The sequence below is a fragment of the Aquarana catesbeiana genome, linkage group LG05 (assembly GCF_042186555.1).
Source record: "Aquarana catesbeiana isolate 2022-GZ linkage group LG05, ASM4218655v1, whole genome shotgun sequence".
NCBI lineage: Eukaryota > Metazoa > Chordata > Amphibia > Anura > Ranidae > Aquarana > Aquarana catesbeiana.
In genome coordinates, this window is record NC_133328.1 from 133,417,620 (window position 1) to 133,435,826 (window position 18,207).

Consider the following 18,207-nt stretch of genomic DNA (forward strand, 5'->3'; position numbering starts at 1 on the left):
GACACATAACTAACTTCACTGGGACCATGGGGATCAATCCTTCCACAGATAGGGACCCGGGGATCAGTCTCTACACAGATAGGGACCCGGTGATAGGGGATCAGTCTCTAAACAGATAGGGACCTGTGCGGGGACTACACAGCTGGAGACCTGTGCTTGGACCACTCACTTCCGGCACAGATAGGGACCTGTGTCTGCGGGGACTACAGGGCTCAGTTCCTGCAGACATAGGGATTACAGAGCTCAGTTCCTGCAGAGATGGGGACTACAGAGCTCATTTCCTGCAGAGATGGGGACTACAGGGCTCAGTTCCTGCAGAGATGGGGACTACAGAGCTCAGTTCCTGCAGACATAGGGACTACAGAGCTCAGTTCCTGCAGAGATGGGGACTACAGAGCTCAGTTCCTGCAGAGAAAGGGACTACAGGGCTCAGCTCCTGCAAAGATAGGAACCTGTGTGGGGACTACAGAGCTAGAGACCTGAGCTTGGACCATGGGGCTCACTTCCAGCACAAATAGGGACCCATGCGGAGACCACACAACTAGAGACCTCTACTTTGACCACTTGCTTCCAGCACAGATAGGGACCTGTGTCTGTGTGGGGACTGCAGAGACTGGGACTGCAGGGCTCTGTTCTGGCAGAGATAAGGACTACAGGGCTCAATTCTGGCAGAGATAAGGACTACAGGGCTCAGTTCCTGTAGAGATAGGGACTACGATGCTCAGTTCCTGCCGAGATAGGGGCTATGGGGCTCAGGTCTTGCTGAGGTAGGGACTACGGGCTCAGTTGCTGCCGAGATAGGGACTATGGGGCTCAGTTCCTGCCGAGATGGGGACTACGGGGCTCAGTTCCTGCAAAGATAGGGACTACAGTGCTCAGTTCCTGCAGAGATAGGGACTACAGGGCTCAGTTCCTGCAGACATAGGGACTACAGGGCTCAGCTCCTGCAAAGATAGGGACTACAGGGCTCGGTTCCTGCAGACATAGGGACTACAGGGCTCAGCTCCTGCAAAGATAGGGACTACAGGGCTCGGTTCCTGCAGACATAGGGACTACAGGGCTCAGCTCCTGCAAAGATAGGGACTACAGGGCTCAGTTCCTGCAGACATAGGGACTACAGGGCTCAGCTCCTGCAAAGATAGGGACTACAGGGCTCAGTTCCTCCAGAGATAGGGACTACAGGGCTCAGTTCCTCCAGAGATAGGGAGTACAGGGCTCAGTTCCTCCAGAGATAGGGAGTACAGGGCTCAGTTCCTCCAGAGATAGGGAGTACAGGGCTCAGTTCCTCCAGAGATAGGGAGTACAGGGCTCAGTTCCTCCAGAGATAGGGAGTACAGGGTTCAGTTCCTCCAGAGATAGGGAGTACAGGGCTCAGTTCCTCCAGAGATAGGGAGTACAGGGCTCAGTTCCTCCAGAGATAGGGAGTACAGGGCTCAGTTCCTCCAGAGATAGGGAGTACAGGGCTCAGTTCCTCCAGAGATAGGGAGTACAGGGCTCAGTTCCTCCAGAGATAGGGAGTACAGGGCTCAGTTCCTCCAGAGATAGGGAGTACAGGGCTCAGTTCCTCCAGAGATAGAGACTACAGGGCTCAGTTCCTCCAGAGATAGGGACTACAGGGCTCAGTTCCTCCAGAGATAGGGACTACAGGGCTCAGTTCCTCCAGAGATAGGGACTACAGGGCTCAGTTCCTCCAGAGATAGGGACTACAGGGCTCAGTTCCTCCAGAGATAGGGACTACAGGGCTCAGTTCCTCCAGAGATAGGGACTACAGGGCTCAGTTCCTCCAGAGATAGGGACTACAGGGCTCAGTTCCTCCAGAGATAGGGACTACTGGGCTCAGTTCCTCCAGAGATAGGGACTACAGGGCTCAGTTCCTCCAGAGATAGGGACTACAGGGCTCAGTTCCTCCAGAGATAGGGACTACAGGGCTCAGTTCCTCCAGAGATAAGGACTACAGGGCTCAGTTCCTCCAGAGATAGGGACTACAGGGCTCAGTTCCTCTAGAGATAAGGACTACATGGCTCAGCTCCTGCAGAGATTGGAACCTACAGGGATCATCTTCTATTCAGAAACAACGACAGAGAAAAGAGGAGGCGCAAAGGACCAGAACAAAATATCGACACACGCATCCCAAAATTTTATATATATATAAAAAATGCCAAAATATGACAAGCAGATGGGACTTTTAAAGTGGATCTTCACTGCATCTGGGCACAACAAACCAAAAACACTATTTAATTCATTTCTAATATTCAAAGGAACCTCCCCACCCATGTCTCCATGCTTTATTCTGTTGAGAAATCACTTTAAAAAACACCCTCCTGGCATTTCTTGGCTTGGCCATCTTGAGTATGGGCAAATGATTCATGTAGAATTTCCTTCCTGAAATCCATCTGCACTTAGCTCAGGCATGCATGCAGGAGAGGGTTTGATTAGATGAGAAAACCCCTCCTGAAGACTCCTGGGATGTATGCCATCATTTGTCTAGGCAAAAAAACAGGAAGTAACTGAAGAAATGTAAAAAAAAAAAAAAAAAAAAGTTTAAAACAAGTAACTACTTTCCTATCTGTTTACTAATGCTAGCAGCATGATAAATTAAAATAATCAATGTTGATTGGGAGAGTGACGTTCCACTTTAAGGTGCTATTGATCTGATTTAAAAATAAAAATGTAAAACAAATATTTTACTGATACAGGAAAACCTCAAATGTAAACATTAAAAAGCACTGAAACTGATTACCTCTCCTTATACAGGTGACCTAGTGGTGGTAATAGACGCCTGTATATGGGGACATATGTTTATATCCCATTCTTTACATTGTAGCTAATGGTTTTTAAAGTGTTTGTAACCCTTAAAAAAAAGATATTCTGTTCCCTTATAGCAAGGTTAAACTGCACAGTGCTTGTGCTGTCTAAGATGCCCCTCTGGAAGCTGTAAAATACCTGGCTGATCCTGACAGTTCCTGCCCTCCATCTGTAAACTGACCACAGTTTATCATGGCTTCTGAGCCCTGACACTGTGGTCAGTTTATGTGCCTCTGTCATCTGCAGCTCTCCTCTGTGCTCTCCTCCCTGCCTGTCAGTTAGGAAGTCTGTGTCTCTTTTCCCTTCCCCCCTCCCCCTGCTGCTGTTAGTAAAATACTAAAATGTTTTAAAAAAATTGCTGCCAGCCCCTCTCGTTTAAGCTTCTATCCTGCACTGTGAAATTATTTGTTAGAAATTAAGCCTCTAAATACCTTTTTGTGAGGTATCTTCAGGCTGGTCACGTGACTCCCAGCTACTCTGATACTCCGATCCAGGGCTACAGCGGGAGGAGCCGAGGAGCCAGCTTGGCAGTCACGTGACTCCCGGATGACGTCAGAGGGAGAGCTTGGCTTCTCTTGCTGTAACCCTGGATCACAGTATTAGAGCAGCCGGGAATCACATGACCGGCCTGAAGATACATGACAAAAAGGTATTTAGAGGCTTCAGTTTTAACAAACAATTATACAGTGCAGGATGACAGCTTAAAATAGGGGGGCTGGCAGAAAATCATAATGTGGGGTTACAAACCCTTTAATAGTGGTGCATGAAGTGAAAATTCTGGCCTAAAAAAAACAAAAATTCAAGATGTACTTGTTTGAAAACCGAAATGGACAGTTTTTAAATATATATATATATATATATTTATATATTGTTATATTCTATTCGATCTTTTAATTATTATCATGAATTTAAATAAATATGAATTTATTTTCGGCCATTATCAGCACCTTTTCGGACAGTAATTTTCACCAGCCATTATTGCCACCTTTTTTTTCTATTGGCAACACGCCACTAACCCTATCTTTGGTCAATAATTTTCAGAGGCTGATATATGATATATACTATCATATATATGATGATATATACTAGGTGCATACCTAGTTTTCAACGTTTGACATCTTATCTTGTATCAATAAAATATCTGTCCTGCATTTTTATATATTTTTGTGTTCTCCATGGGGGGGTCTTGTCATTTTTTACCATTTTGACACTTTTTTTGTGAAAATGGTAGGGGTACATTTGTACCATTTTACACAGGGGGGAGGCTGGGATCTGGGGGTCCCCTTGTTAAAGGGGGCTTCCAGATTCCAATAAGCCCCCCGCCCACAGACCCCCACAACCACCGGGCAAGGGTTCTGGGGATGAGGCCCTTGTCCCCATCAACATGGGGACAAGGTGCTTTGGGGGGCTACCCCCCTCTTTTCCTGCGGCCTGCCAGTTTGTGCTCGAATAAGGGTCTGGTGTGGATTTTTGGGGGGACCCCCACAACATTTTTTTTATTTTGGAGCAGGGTTCCCCTTATTAAGTTCTGGTATGGATTTTGAGGGGGACCCCCACGCCATTTTTTTAAAATTTTTGCGCGGGTTCCCCTTAATATCCATACCAGACCTGAAGGGTCTGGTATGGAATTTGGGGGGACCCCCACGTAATTATTTTAAAAATTTTGGTTCAGAGTTCCCCTTAATATTCATACCAGACTCAAAGGGCCTGGTGCCGTTTTTTTCAATGACTTCTTTTATCTGTATTGCCGGGACCAACAATTCATTATAGCAGCGAGTACTTTTAAATGTTTTTTTTCCTTTAGAAATGACATTTTGTGCAGGGACTGTTCTAAACAGGGGAAACATGCACCACTTTACAGGCATACTATAGACACCCCCCAGGTACTAAATTTAAAGAAATATATCACTTTTATTGTTTCACTTTAAGCATTATTAAAATCACTGCTCCCGAAAAAAACGGCCGTTTTTTAAACTTTTTTTTGCATTGATACATGTCCCCTGGGGCAGGACCCAGGTACTCAAACACTTTTTATGACAATACCATTCATATAAGCCTTTAAAATTAGCACGTTTGATTTCTCCTATAGCCAATTCATTATAGCCGTCAGTACTTTTAAATTACTTTTTTTCCTTTAGAAATGTCATTTTGTTGTGCTGGGACTGTTCTAAACGTGGGAAACATGCACCATTTTACAGGCATACTATGGACACCCCCCAGGTACGAAATTTAAAGGATAATTTCACTTTTATTGTTTCACTTTAAGCATTATTAAAATCACTGCTCCCGAAAAACCATTTTTGAAACTTTTTTTTGCATTGATACATGTCCCCTGGGGCAGGACCCAGGTCCCCAAACACTTTTTATGACAATACCAAGCATATAAGCCTTTAAAATTAGCACTTTTGAGTTCTCCCATAGACTTTTAAAGGGTGTTCCGGGGCTTTCGAATTTGCCGCGAACACCCCAAATTGTTTGCTATTCGGCGAACAGGTGAAAACCCGATGTTCAAATCGAACTCGAACATCGGGCTTATCCCTACTGATCACTCACCCTATTCATTCAGAACTGGCAGCTGCAGGGATCGCAGGGGAAGGGGCCAGTAAAAATTTAATTCATCGGCCCCTTCCCCTGCGATCCCTGCAGCTGCCAGTGGGAGCGAGAGGAGGGGAACCTATCAGCACTTCAGGGAGAGGGGGGGTTGGGACCAGGGGAGCACACGGGGGCCAAGCAGCTGAAGGAAGTGGAAACTAAACAGGAGAGGTGTCGAGGGGCAACATTTTCTGGTACCGATCCTCTATAGTTTACCATGCAGCTGCTAAAAGACAGGGGGAGGGAGAGGCAGAGGCGTTGCTAGGGGGGTGCGGTCCGCACCGGGTGACACCCGCTAGAGGGGTGACACCCTCCCGACGGTGTGGAAAGCACTGTTTTTTTTTTTTTTTTAATGAGCTGACCCGTTCACCCCGCACTCCGCAGCCTGCCGGGTTGAAACAACACACACCTCCAGCGCCGTGGCGGCGCTTGGTATGTCAGTGTGTGAGCGTGCTGCGTGTCCTCTTTCCTCCTCCTCCTACTGAGCCAGCCTGTCACTGTCTACACACACTACCATCTCCGCCCGGGCGGCGCGCCAGCTGTACGTTGTGAAGCTGCCCTCTGCTCTTCTCTCCACTGGCACTGAACATGAACACTCAATCCGGGCACACACCCAACACATGCCATTCCCACAGACAAAGCCTCAAGCTCTGCTATCTGTGCCTCCAGTGAGGATGGCAGAGCCGGCTGTGTGCGATCCGGGGCAAGGTGAGGAGGGGGGAGTCTCGTCCCTCTCTGTGTCTCACCCCCCTCTCTCAACCACCCTCTCTCTCTCACCCCCCTCTCTGTCAACCCCACTTTCCTCTCTCACCCCCTCTCTGTCACTCCCCACCCCCCCTCTCTCTCTCTCTCATCCCCCTCTCTGGCACCCCCCCTCTCTCTATCTATCTCTCACCCCCACCCCCCTTACCCCCTCTCTGTCACCCCCACCCTCCTCTCTTTCTATCTCTCACCCCCCACCCCCTCTCTCTATCACCCCATCTCTCTTTCACCCCTCACTCACCCTCAACCCCTCTCACCCCATCTCCCTCTCTCTCACCCCTTCTCTCTCTCTCTCAGACCCCTGCCTCTCTCTCTCTCACCCCTTCTCTCTCTCTCTCACCCCTTCTCTCTCACCCCTTCTCTCTCTCTCTCACCCCCTCTCTCTCTCTCTCTCACCCCTTCTCTCTCTCTCACCCTTTCTCTCTCTCACCCCTTCTCTCTCTCTCTCTCTCACCCCTTCTCTCTCTCTCTCTCACCCCTTCTCTCTCTCTCTCTCTCTCTCTCTCTCTCTCTCTCTCTCTCTCTCTCTCTCTCTCTCTCTCTCTCACCCCTTCTCTCTCTCTCTCACCCCTTCTCTCTCTCTCTCTCACCCCTTCTCTCTCTCCCCCCCCCCCGCTCTCTCTCTCTCACCCCTTCTCTCTCTCTCTCACCCCTTCTCTCTTTCTCTCTCTCACCCCTTCTCTCTCTCTCTCTCTCTCTCTCTCTCTCTCTCTCACCCCTTCTCTCTCTCTCTCACCCCTTCTCTCTCTCTCTCTCTCACCCCTTTCTCTCTCTCTCTCTCTCACCCCTTCTCTCTCTCACCCCTTCTCTCTCTCTCTCTCTCTCACCCCTTTATCTCTCTCTCACCCCTTCTCTCTCTCTCTCACCCCTTCTCTCTCTCTCTCACCCCTTCTCTCTCTCTCTCTCAGACCCCTGCCTCTCTCCCCACTTTCTCTATCTCTCTCCTACTTTCCCATCTACCCCTCTCTCTCCCTCCTGTTCCTATCTCTCCTACCACTCCCCCCTTCTGTCTCTATCCCTCCAACCCCTCTTTCCCTCTTAGGGCTAATTCACACTGAAACAGCATGAAATCGGCACTTAAGCCACTCTGCATTGCAGGCTGCTAGGGGGCAGTGTGATGCACAATTCAGTGCGTCCTACTGCCCCCCCCCCCTTTTTTTGTACAACCTTTGAAGTATACAAAATGTACATTTCATTCTCCACAATATCGGGCAGCAAGCTCTCATCTCAGCTTCTCAGGAAAAAAAAGCATTCTGTCAGTAGATTTTCAATGTGTATAATAAAATTGTGGGGGGTTGGCAACACTGTTGGGAGGGGGGCTTCAGAGTCCAGTGCCTATAGGCTCCTGCGATGTAAATCTGGCCCTGGAGAGAGAGGCGGGTAAGGGGAACAGGGACAAGTAAAGGGAGAGGAAGAAGAAGAGATAGAAAGAACAAGAAAGATGGATAGAGAGAGAGAGAAAAGGGGAAGAAGGGAGAACAGAGAGAAAACAGTAGGGTAAAAATATATTGGGAAGAGGTTATTGTGGGGGGGGGGGGTGACACCATGTTTTCTCGCACCAGGTGACACCAACCCTAGTGACGCCACTGGGGAGAGGAGAAGCCAGCTTTCAGCTGCTGCAGGGGGGAACTACAGGGGCTTGGCTCCAGTGCATGCCACCCCTCCTGTACAGGTTACCTTTCCTTCTGCTTGTCAGCATCGTATCATACTAAGTTGTTCCTTCCCTGCGTGCTCTGCATATGTGGGAGGAGCAGTTTGGGGGTAAGCAAGGAAGGGATATGATCTACTCATCCGTGAACCGCGATGAATGGGTAGATAGTGATCGGTTGCTGACCCCCACTTTAACCCCTTCATGACTGATTGATACATTAAGGCCCTGTTCACACCTGAGCATTTTTCAGCTTGTAAAATGCTCAGTTCTGAAGCTACAAAACGCCCAACAAGCAAAATCCCATTCATTTCAATGGTCCCTGTTCACATATGAGTGTTCTGTCGCTTCAAGCAAAGTGCCTGAAACTCAAAAAAGTACATTAGCTTCTAGGGCAGGGTTCTCAAACTGGCGGCCCTCCAGCTGTTGCAAAACTACAAGTCCCATCATGCCTCTGCCTGTGGAAGTCATGCTTGTATCTGTCAGCCTTGCAATGCCTCATGGGACTTGTAGTTTCGCAACAGCTGGTGGGCCACCATTTTTATACCCTTGTTCTAGGGTGTGCCTAGCTGAGAAAACCCCTTCTCCCCTTCAGAAGACTCCTGGGATGTACTGTATGATATACTTTACTATCTATTTACTAATGTTAGCAGCATAAGGATTAAATATAGTCAGTGTTGACTGAAAGGGTGATGTTTTGCTTTAACATGCATGGACTCACATATGTATTAATCAAAAAATAGCAAAAATTCCTTATTTTTTGCTGGTAAAATATTGTGGGGACATTACCTATTACAACTAGATATGATATCCAGTGTTTATGATTAACATCAATGTTTCTCAAATAATTGTTACAATAAATCATAGGTCTAGAAACCCCTTTATACTGCTGTTATAGAGATGTAAATAACATAGCTAAAGGATGGTATGGACCTCCAGCTCCTCATTTAACCCTTTGGGAGCAAGTGTGTCAAGTGTAAAGATATGTCTCTCTGTATGTAGAATCTTCCAGAAAAAGATTCCCCTTTCGGAATCTTCTCAACTATCCAAACTTTTAACCCATCCATGGATTTGTTGTGTTTTAACATGAAGTGACTTGAAGCACTGCGGTCTACATCCCCTGACTATAAGTCTTGTATGTCTTCCAAACCTTTCCCTCACTGTTCTTATAGTACGGCCTACATAGAGTAGGCAGCAAGGACACTTCAAACAGTAAATAACAATCAGAGGAACAATTACAAAATTATGAAGAGCATGATTTTTCCCTTGGTTATCTAAGGCCCCTTTCACAACACCGGGACTTCAAAGTCGCATGATTTTGCCGTGATTTTAATGCAGTTTTGTGGCTGTGATTTTTGCTGCGATTTCAGGGAATGCCTGTATAAACTTGAGGTCTATAGACCTCAACTCGCATTAAAGTCAGACCAAAGTAGTACAGGGGATACTTTGAGGTCACACAGATATAAATGGTACTCATTGGAGATCATGGGGTATGACTTGTCATGCAACTTTGCATGCAGGACAAGTCGCACAAGTGTGAAAGGGGCCAAAAAAGACTTTTGACTGTGTGTAACAAAAGGACACATCTTAGATTGTCTTTTTTTGCACTGATACATACCACGGAGGTCAAAAAATGAACAGAGAGTACCTATATTATGTTTATTTGAGTATTTTGTTTTAACTGGCTTGGGACTATTTTATTTCTCACACTGGGAGCCTTTCTGTAGGTAAAACTCCACCAAGTTAGGGATCCTGTTTTAAAATTTTCCAATGCGTTTTTCTAACTTGTTCAATACTACGGTATTTACAATAGAACTGGATGATAAATCTCATTTTGTTCTATTCAACGGTGTCCCATTCTTTATTACTATTTTTTTCAGTAGAAGGTGAAATCTTAAGACAATTTAACTGAGCTTTAATAAGATCATCCTCATTATACCCCTTGTCCCAGAGCTTCTGGATAAAAATCTCATTCTGGCTTGGATAGTCTTTCTCTTTAGAACGATTCTTTTTAAAATGATGGAATTGGCTCAACAGTTATCTCCAAAAAAAGTTTAAAAAAATTGGCTGGTAATCCATATATCCATGCCAACAGTATTTGGGTGGTGACAGCTATTGGTATGGAGATATGTATTACTGGCAGATTTTTAAAAAATGTTTTTTGGAGATAATTGTTAAATCTGTGTGACCTGACTCCAGATCCAAAAATACTAGAAATTCCTGATCGTGGACATGGCTGAAAGGGGAGCTGGTTCGAATCCCAACCACGACACTACCTGCCTGGAGTTTGCATGTTCTCCCTGTGCTTGCGTGGGTTTCCTCTGGGTACTCCGTTTTTTTCCCACACTCCAAAGACATGCTGGTAGGTTAATTGGCTTCTGTCCAAAATTGGCCCTAGTATATGAATGTGAGTTGGGAACCTTGGATTGTGGGCTCCTTGAGGGTCGGGACCAATGTGAGTGTGCGATGTATGTGTGGAGCGCTACGTAAATTGACAGCGCTCAATGGGTAGTACCTTAAATAAAAATAGGGATATTGTAGACACGCACCCACACTCACTCAGGTTGAACTGGATGGACTGGTGTCTTTATTCAACCTTACTAACTATGTAATCTACGAAAGATGACATTGTAGAATATGTATCATCCATAAAAAAAAGACATTATTGGCGAATGGGTTTGAGTAGCAGGGTGCAAAACTTGCACCCATAGCTGTACCACAGATATGGAAGTAATATTTACCGTCAATCATTAAATAATTGTGTTCTAAACAAAAACGGGTTGCGTCCAGAACAAACTGGGCCTGTGCATGATTTAATCCACTGAGGTGAGAAAAAGTTCTAATGCTCTTAGGCCCAAATTGTGAGAAATAGACATATATAATGAATTTACGCTTCAATCACATGATCGCCGTGATTGGTTATCAATGATCATTCGCTTTGTAGCCCGCCCTGTTTTTTTTCTTCTCCGTGAAGAGGAGAAACAACAGACTTCTCCTCTAGTAAGGAGGAAAAGATGTATCTTTTCTCCTTGGCTAGAGGAGAACTCTGTATATATATATATATATATATATATATATATATATTTATATATATATATATATATATATATATATATATATATATATATATATATATATATATAGATCTAGTTCAGTGAGTGTTAGTGTCAGTGAAGATGTCAGTAAAGATGTCAGTGTTTGTGTCAGTTAAAGGCAGTGTGTCAGTGTGTTATTTAGTGTCAGTGCCAGTTAATGGCAGTGTCAGTTAGTGGCAGTGTAAGTGTTAGTTGGTGGCAGTGTTAGGGTCAGCGTGTTTTAGGTAAGAAACAAAAAGGTTTTATATCTGGTTTCAGAGTGAGTGTTCGTGTTGGTGTGTTTAGGTAGGTTAAAAATACCCCAAAAAACAAAATGCACCCTTGACCTTACTATGGATACAAAGAACAAATAACACACACGGTATCGCTGCGATTGTCAGGAATAGGAAAATTTATTTTGGATTTTTTTTTGGTGTTGGGTCATGGTAATGGCACAAAAATATAAGTTTTTTTTAGACTAGTTTTTACTTCAAAACAAAACCAGGAGATATGCATTTACATTTACCACCAAATAAAAGCCCAATCTGTCCTTAAAAAAAGCAAGATATAATTCACCTGGATACACAAAGTAGTTGTGATATGTACAGTTTTAATAACATATGTCAAAGTTGCAAGTTGAGTTTGAGTCACAAGGTTTGTTTTGACCCTAGTCATGAAGGCATTAAGGGGATGTTATGGGTCTATTAGACCCTAATGTCACCTCTGCATTCTGTTGAAGCCAATAGAGCCCAGACTGAGCTTGATTAGCTTTTTAGTCCCAGCCAGCAGCCAGGGATTGACAGCTCTGAACTCAGAACTGCTCAGAGCTGATTTCTTTTGGGTTCACTCTGCATAGGGGAAATAAGTAAGAAATGTTCACAGATCTGACACCTGCAATGATGATCCTGGGCACCCAGGAGGAGCAAGTAAGAAGGGTTAACTTGTAGGGGGTGGGGGTGATACATTTCATAGCATGTAGATCAAACCCCCCCCCCCGAAACACTGCTACTATAAAGCCAGCAGCCCAGAGTAGAAAGAAAGTTTGTTTACATGCTGACCCAGAATAAACCTGTACAGTCGAAAGCTACCATTCTTGACCTCAAGTATTCTAGTTGTTAAGTTGACCCCAGTACTTTAACCATTTTGCTGCCAGAGCCTTTTTTTTTTCATTTCGTGCACATATTTAAAAATGATTTTTTTTTTGTATAAAAACAACATTAAACCCCAAAACATTACATATTTTCTGAGAGCAGAGATCCTGTAGTAAAAAGTAGTGATAGTGGCAATTTTTTAATATCACATGATATTTACGCTAATGTTAATTAAATCTGAAATGTTTGATAAAATATAAAAAAATTAGGTTGTGTTGAGTAAATAGTTACCAAATATATCAAGCCTCCAGATTGCAAAAAAAAACTACAGAACTCCAAATAAACTTCAATACTGAGCACTTTCACCCCCTTCCTGCCCAGGGCAATTTTAACCACTTCAGCCCCAGAAGGATATACCCCCTTCCTGACCAGAGCACTTTTTGCGATACGGCACTGCACCGCTTTAACTGACAATTGCGCGGTCGTGCAACGTTGCACCCAAACAAAATTGACGTCCTTTTTTTCCCACAAATATTGCTTTCTTTTGGTGGTATTTGATCACCTCTGCGGCTTTTATTTTTTGCACTATAAACAAAAAAAAGCGACAATTTTGAAAAAAGCAATATTTTTTACTTTTTGCTATAATAAATATCCCCAAAAAATATATAAAAAACAAATATCTTTTTCAGTTTAGACCAATATGTATTCTTCTACATATTTTTGGTAAAAAAAATCGCAATAAGCATATATCGATTGGTTGCGCAAAAGTTATAGCTTCTACAAAATAGGGGATAGATTTATGGCATTTTTATTATTAATTTGTTTTTTATTAGTAATGGTGGCAATCTGCAATTTTTATCATGACTGCGACATTATGGCAGACACATCGGACACTTTTGACACTATTTTGGGACCATTGTCATTTATACAGCGATCAGTGCTATAAAAATGCACCGATTACTGTGTAAATGACACTGGCAGGAAAGGGGTTAAACACTAGGGGGCGATCAAGGGCTTAAGTGTGTCCCAGGGAGTGATTCTAACTGTGGGCGGGATGGGCTCACTACAACATGACAAAGATCACTGCTCCCGATGACAGGGAGCAGTAGATCTCTATCATGTTTCTAGGTAAAACAGGGAAATACCTTGTTTACATAGGCATCTCCGCGTTCTGCTGCAATGTGACACGATTGCGGGCCCCCTGCGGACTTCGAGTCTGCGGTCACGGAGTACGTGGCGGGTGCACGCACGCCCACAATGCCGCAATTTAAAGGGGACATACCTGTACGTCCATTTGCCCAGCCATGCCATTGTGCCGACGTACATCGTCGCGTGCTGGTCAGCATGTGGTTAAGGAAAGAAGACCCCGATAACCAGCAGCTCATCACATGGTAAAGGGCTGCTGTGATTGGCTCTATACCCCAATCTGTGATCCGCTGTGTCCAAGGCACACAGCGATCGCAGATACTTCCTGATGCGTGCCCCAGAGGGTGCACGGGAAGTGAGTTCTAGCATGGTAGGGAAGAATTAAAAGTGATGCTTTAAAAGCTTTTACAGCTCAATAATTTAGAGTTAACCATGAATAATGTCCCTAGAATTATTGATCAAAATTTTTTTTATTTTCATTATTTTAATAAACTTAATTTTTTAAAAAATATACCAAAATCCATAGCTCTGCTCAAGATTCGCCCTTCTATAAATGGCCAATCCAGGTGCTACCGCTATAGTCCATCACTCTCCATCAAAAATATGAAAGAATGAATCAACCGCACTCCATGCTTTGCTCTACTTGCATATTTAATAATTGTCAACCAAGTGACTGCATATAACAATGTCTCCACTGGAGAACCAACCTTCCTTGACGTGTTTCACCACACCTTGCTTGCTCTCAAGGATAGGGGACTTCTCCTATCCTTGTGTGCAAGCCAGGAATGGTGAAACACATCAAGGAAGGTTGGTTCTTGGATGGATGGGTGGAAACTTTGCTGTGTGCAGAAATTTTTCTGACAATTAATAAATATGGCAAGATTTTAAAATGTTTTTAAACTTAAAGTGGATCTTCACCCTCTTTGTGAAGTTCCCCCTCTCGACCCCTCCTCTACACGAATATGGGAGTGTTTTTTTTATTTTAATTTTAGGAAACAACGTGGCCCTGCAGTAAGTAGGAAGTAAGCGGGCCTAGCGGTGTGTCACAGTGAGGCCCTGCCAGCTGAACACAGAAGAGTTGGTGAGCCTCTCGATAACATCACATGTAAGATGACGGCAATGGACTGAGCAGTGTCTATAGATAGAAGGATGCCAGCGGGACAATGCTGGATCCAGTGGCATGGTGAGTTTCCGAACTGTGCCTACAAAACCACACAGTAAGCGGGAGTATAGAAAAAAATATGTGGGGGTAGGCTGAAGGTCCTCTTTAACCTTATTGCTAACACAGAGGAACTGACAAGCCCCTATGTGATAGCATAGTGCAGGTCGCAGGTTCTCTTTAAGTTGATATCAGGGGTCTATTAATCCATTACACTCTATGGAAGCTGACAGGCTGTGCTTGATCAGCCTTTTCCCCAACAGAAAGGCCACAGTTTACACCCCTGAAACCATAAGCACCCAGAATCAAGTGTTTCTGGGTTTATAAAACACAGTAAAGATCAGTGAATGGAAGTTCGCTGATCTCTGACCACTTTCCACTTTGACACCCACCATGGATGTACTGGGCTCCCCTGAGAGAAAGGTAAGCCCAATACACATGGCCAGGGGACAGCACCTTCACACAGATGTAAAAATGATTGTAAACATTATTAATTAAGGATTGTTGACCTCTTTTTATGAAAATGCTATACCTGGAAAGGAAGGAATTCTGACTTCACTCGCATTTTCTATATGTCTTTTTCAGGACTAAGGTTTTCACTTTTCCTGGAAAAAACAGGACTTATGATCTCTAACTAGTTAAAAAGAAAATGGCAACGCATTTTTACCAGCTACATGGCAACTCTACCCATGACAGTGACTAAGAGGATGTCAGCTCCTGTATTTCAGACTTCTTTAAAACCATTGGGTTAGTCAGGCAACTAGCAGTTGCCTATGTTTATCTCCTTATGCAGGTGCTTATTTTACACTGGGCATGCAGCACCGTGTGAGGCTGCTGGGATTAACATCAAAATGTGGCTATCATCTGTATTTCTGTGTCTCATATGCCAGTTTCAGAAAGAGGCTGGCTGTACTGTAGCACTTTTTGTAGTCCAATGAAACATCACTGCTTTATGTCCAGCTAGAAGGAATGCTGGGACTTGTAGTTCCACTTTAGCCAGGGAACCAACCAGCGAAGGATGGTAATCAATAGCACCTACCAGAATCAATGGTATTTGGGGTAATTCAGTAAGTGATTGTATGTAGCAACCAATCAGAATTCTTTTTTTCTGAATTTATGGTCTGCAGGAATGATGGTTGGAAGCTGCTTGACTGTTATGAGCAGCAAGAGCTTTTTTCTATTGCAACCTTTTCCTGAATAAGTTGCTCATTCGTGTCTTTATGGACTTTGCTTTGTGCACTGGTCCAAATCATTTGGTGGAAGGGTGTTATGGTTTAGGGTTGTTTTTCAGGGGTTGGACTTGGCCCATTAGTTCCAGTGAAGGGAACTCTTAAGGCATCAGCATACCAAGATATTTTGGACAATTCTATGCTCCCAACTTTGTGGGAACAGTTTGGGGATGGCCCCTTCCTGTTCCATCATGACTGCGCACCAGTGCCAAAGCAAAGTCCAAACAAATGCAACATGTGTAGCACACCACTCAGGCAAATCGGTGAAGCGTTTGACAGCTGTGGGTGCTCACCTCCGCACGCCACCGTAAATGCAATAGGAAAAACAGGAAATGGTGGCACACTGCAGACACAGTCAGAAATCCTTTAATGTTGTTTATTGATTATACAGCCAGACAATACACAAAATATGTTGGCGCACTTCACTCGAGTCAATTGAGCTTACTCATAACAAAAAGGACCATAAAGACCTGGATGAGTAAGTTTGGGATGGAGGAACTTGACTGGCCTGCACAGAGTGCTGACCTCAAGAATGGTCAAACATTAACATAGACACACTCCTAAACCTTGTTGACAGCCTTCCCAGAAGAGCTGAAGCTGTTATAGCTGCAAATCGTGGGCCAACTCAATACTGCACCCTACCAACTGGGATGCCATTAAAGTTGATGTGCATGTAAAGTCTATGTAACAGATATACAGCAAACTAAAGCACAAAAAAATGTGGCTGCCATTTCTGACTTCTTTTAAAAATAAAATGTTTCTACTTTATGCTGACCCACTTGACTCAGTAAGCGCCAAGTTTCTAATATGGAACAAGTACTTGCTCAGGTTTAGCCCTAGGTTCATTAGTAAAGTAACCCTAGTAGTCCCATTTCAAATAATATGCTGTAGAAAACTTACAGCTGTGGTCTTGCTATGCTTCCCTCGTGGCAAACTGCTGTAGTCTGTATACACTTCCGATGTTCATTCATCCTAAGGATAATTATTATAGTCAGGAGACTATAAAACACACAGCAGCATTTTTCTTACACTTCTCCTGAAAAGAGGCAGCAAGCACTAAATATATTCTCTTGAAACAGAGTCTTGCAGGTGCATCTAAAAATGAGAGTCTCAGAAGGACGTGGTGCACTACAAACTCCATAGGGACATGCTTGCTGAACTTGTTTGTAATGAAATCGTTTGCATTTGGGACACATCTTTCAAAAACTTACATACGTCCAAGTTTAAAACTGTAAAGTAAATAGTAAGAGCTGTTACTAGAACCAGAAAATTAGGGTAATTTAGCTAAATAAATTTTCATGTCTGACATATGTATGTGACCCAGCCAGATAAAACCGTAAGTCAGACGCAAAGTAAAGTTTTCGTTTTGCATGGTTGCTGGCTTCACATTCTGGATTCATATATCTTTTGGGGGCTTTAGTGGCAATTTTTTTACAATAGAGTTTACAGTGTTATAACTGAACGACAGGTAAATGGTTTCATATGTAACTGAAATACATATATGGGAGCTGTTTTACTTTCTGTCTGTCCTTTACCTGTTTTTATTTCTGTCTATCCAGTCCTGCCACACAGCATAATGCTGTCTGGCAGGACAAGAGACCCAATCCTTCTCTGCTGCAGTCAGTAACATACACAGGTTTCCCTCCCACCCACAGCCTGGGATTAGACAATGAAAGGAAAAGCAGTAAACTGTTGAGCTCATGAGTCTGTTCTGTCCTCCTATCAGCATAGTACCTTGCACTGCAGCACAACTGGCTGACTCCTTGTGCTTCTCTCCTCCCCCTCCAGTCTAAGCTCTGCTGTACAAGACCAAGTTAAAGAGTACAATATGCAAACCCAGCATTTCATATTCCTGATATGTGCCTGCTATACCATGTACTTGTGTGAAAAAGTATCCTGTTCTTGCATTGCTTCCTTTGTGTGAAATCCCTGGTGTTCCTGCCAGTCCCTCTGCTTTCCTATTAAAAAGCAGAGGGACTGACCACACTAAGCAGGAGAACACACAGTGGTCAGTTCTCTAGCTACAGTATGCTGGAAACTCAGTGTGCTCTCCTCCAGTGATCAGACTTATGCTAGCACGCCCCCTCTGTAGAGGCTTTCACTGGCAAGATCAGTGTACTGCAGTTTCTCCTCCCCCAGCTTCTATGCAGCTGAGAACAGAGGGGATATTATCACTTATAAAAGAGGGGAAAATTATGGGTTTTTTTTTATATCTATACCCAGATGTTTTGCCTTTTATTTATATTTTAAACTGAATGGGTTGTTTTACAAGGTGAGAGTTTACAATCACTTTAAACTCAGGCACCTACACTGTTTGCATTTAATAATACAATTATTTCCATAAGTGCAGCGCATGGCAACATAATTAGTGTGTTGGGAAGGTGAGGTGTAGTGCCATTCAGAATCATATCAATGCTACCACAGCACAATCGTGTGAGCAGGTCTTTAAGGATGGCCTAATGAATGAAGAGCAGCATTAATTTGTGTCTTTTATACCTACATTCAGTTCAGCTTTAAAGTGATTGTAAAGGTTTGTTTAAAAAAAATAATTAACATGTCACACTTACCTCCTCTGTGCAAGGGTTTTACACAGAGCGGCCCCAATCCTCCTTTTTTGGGGTCCCCTGGTGGCACTCCTGGCTCCTCCTCCTCATCAAGTGCCCCCATGGAGAGCAGCATTCCATGGAGGCACTCATGTGGG

The 18,207-nt window shown here is 44.0% G+C and overlaps 1 protein-coding gene across 4 annotated transcripts in view; it reads right to left on the reverse strand.

Annotated features, from left to right (window-relative positions):
• Window positions 1-18,207, reverse strand: part of SATB1 (SATB homeobox 1) — a 268,899-nt gene that overhangs the window by 158,528 nt on the left and 92,164 nt on the right. The gene's annotated exons all lie outside the window — the stretch shown is intronic.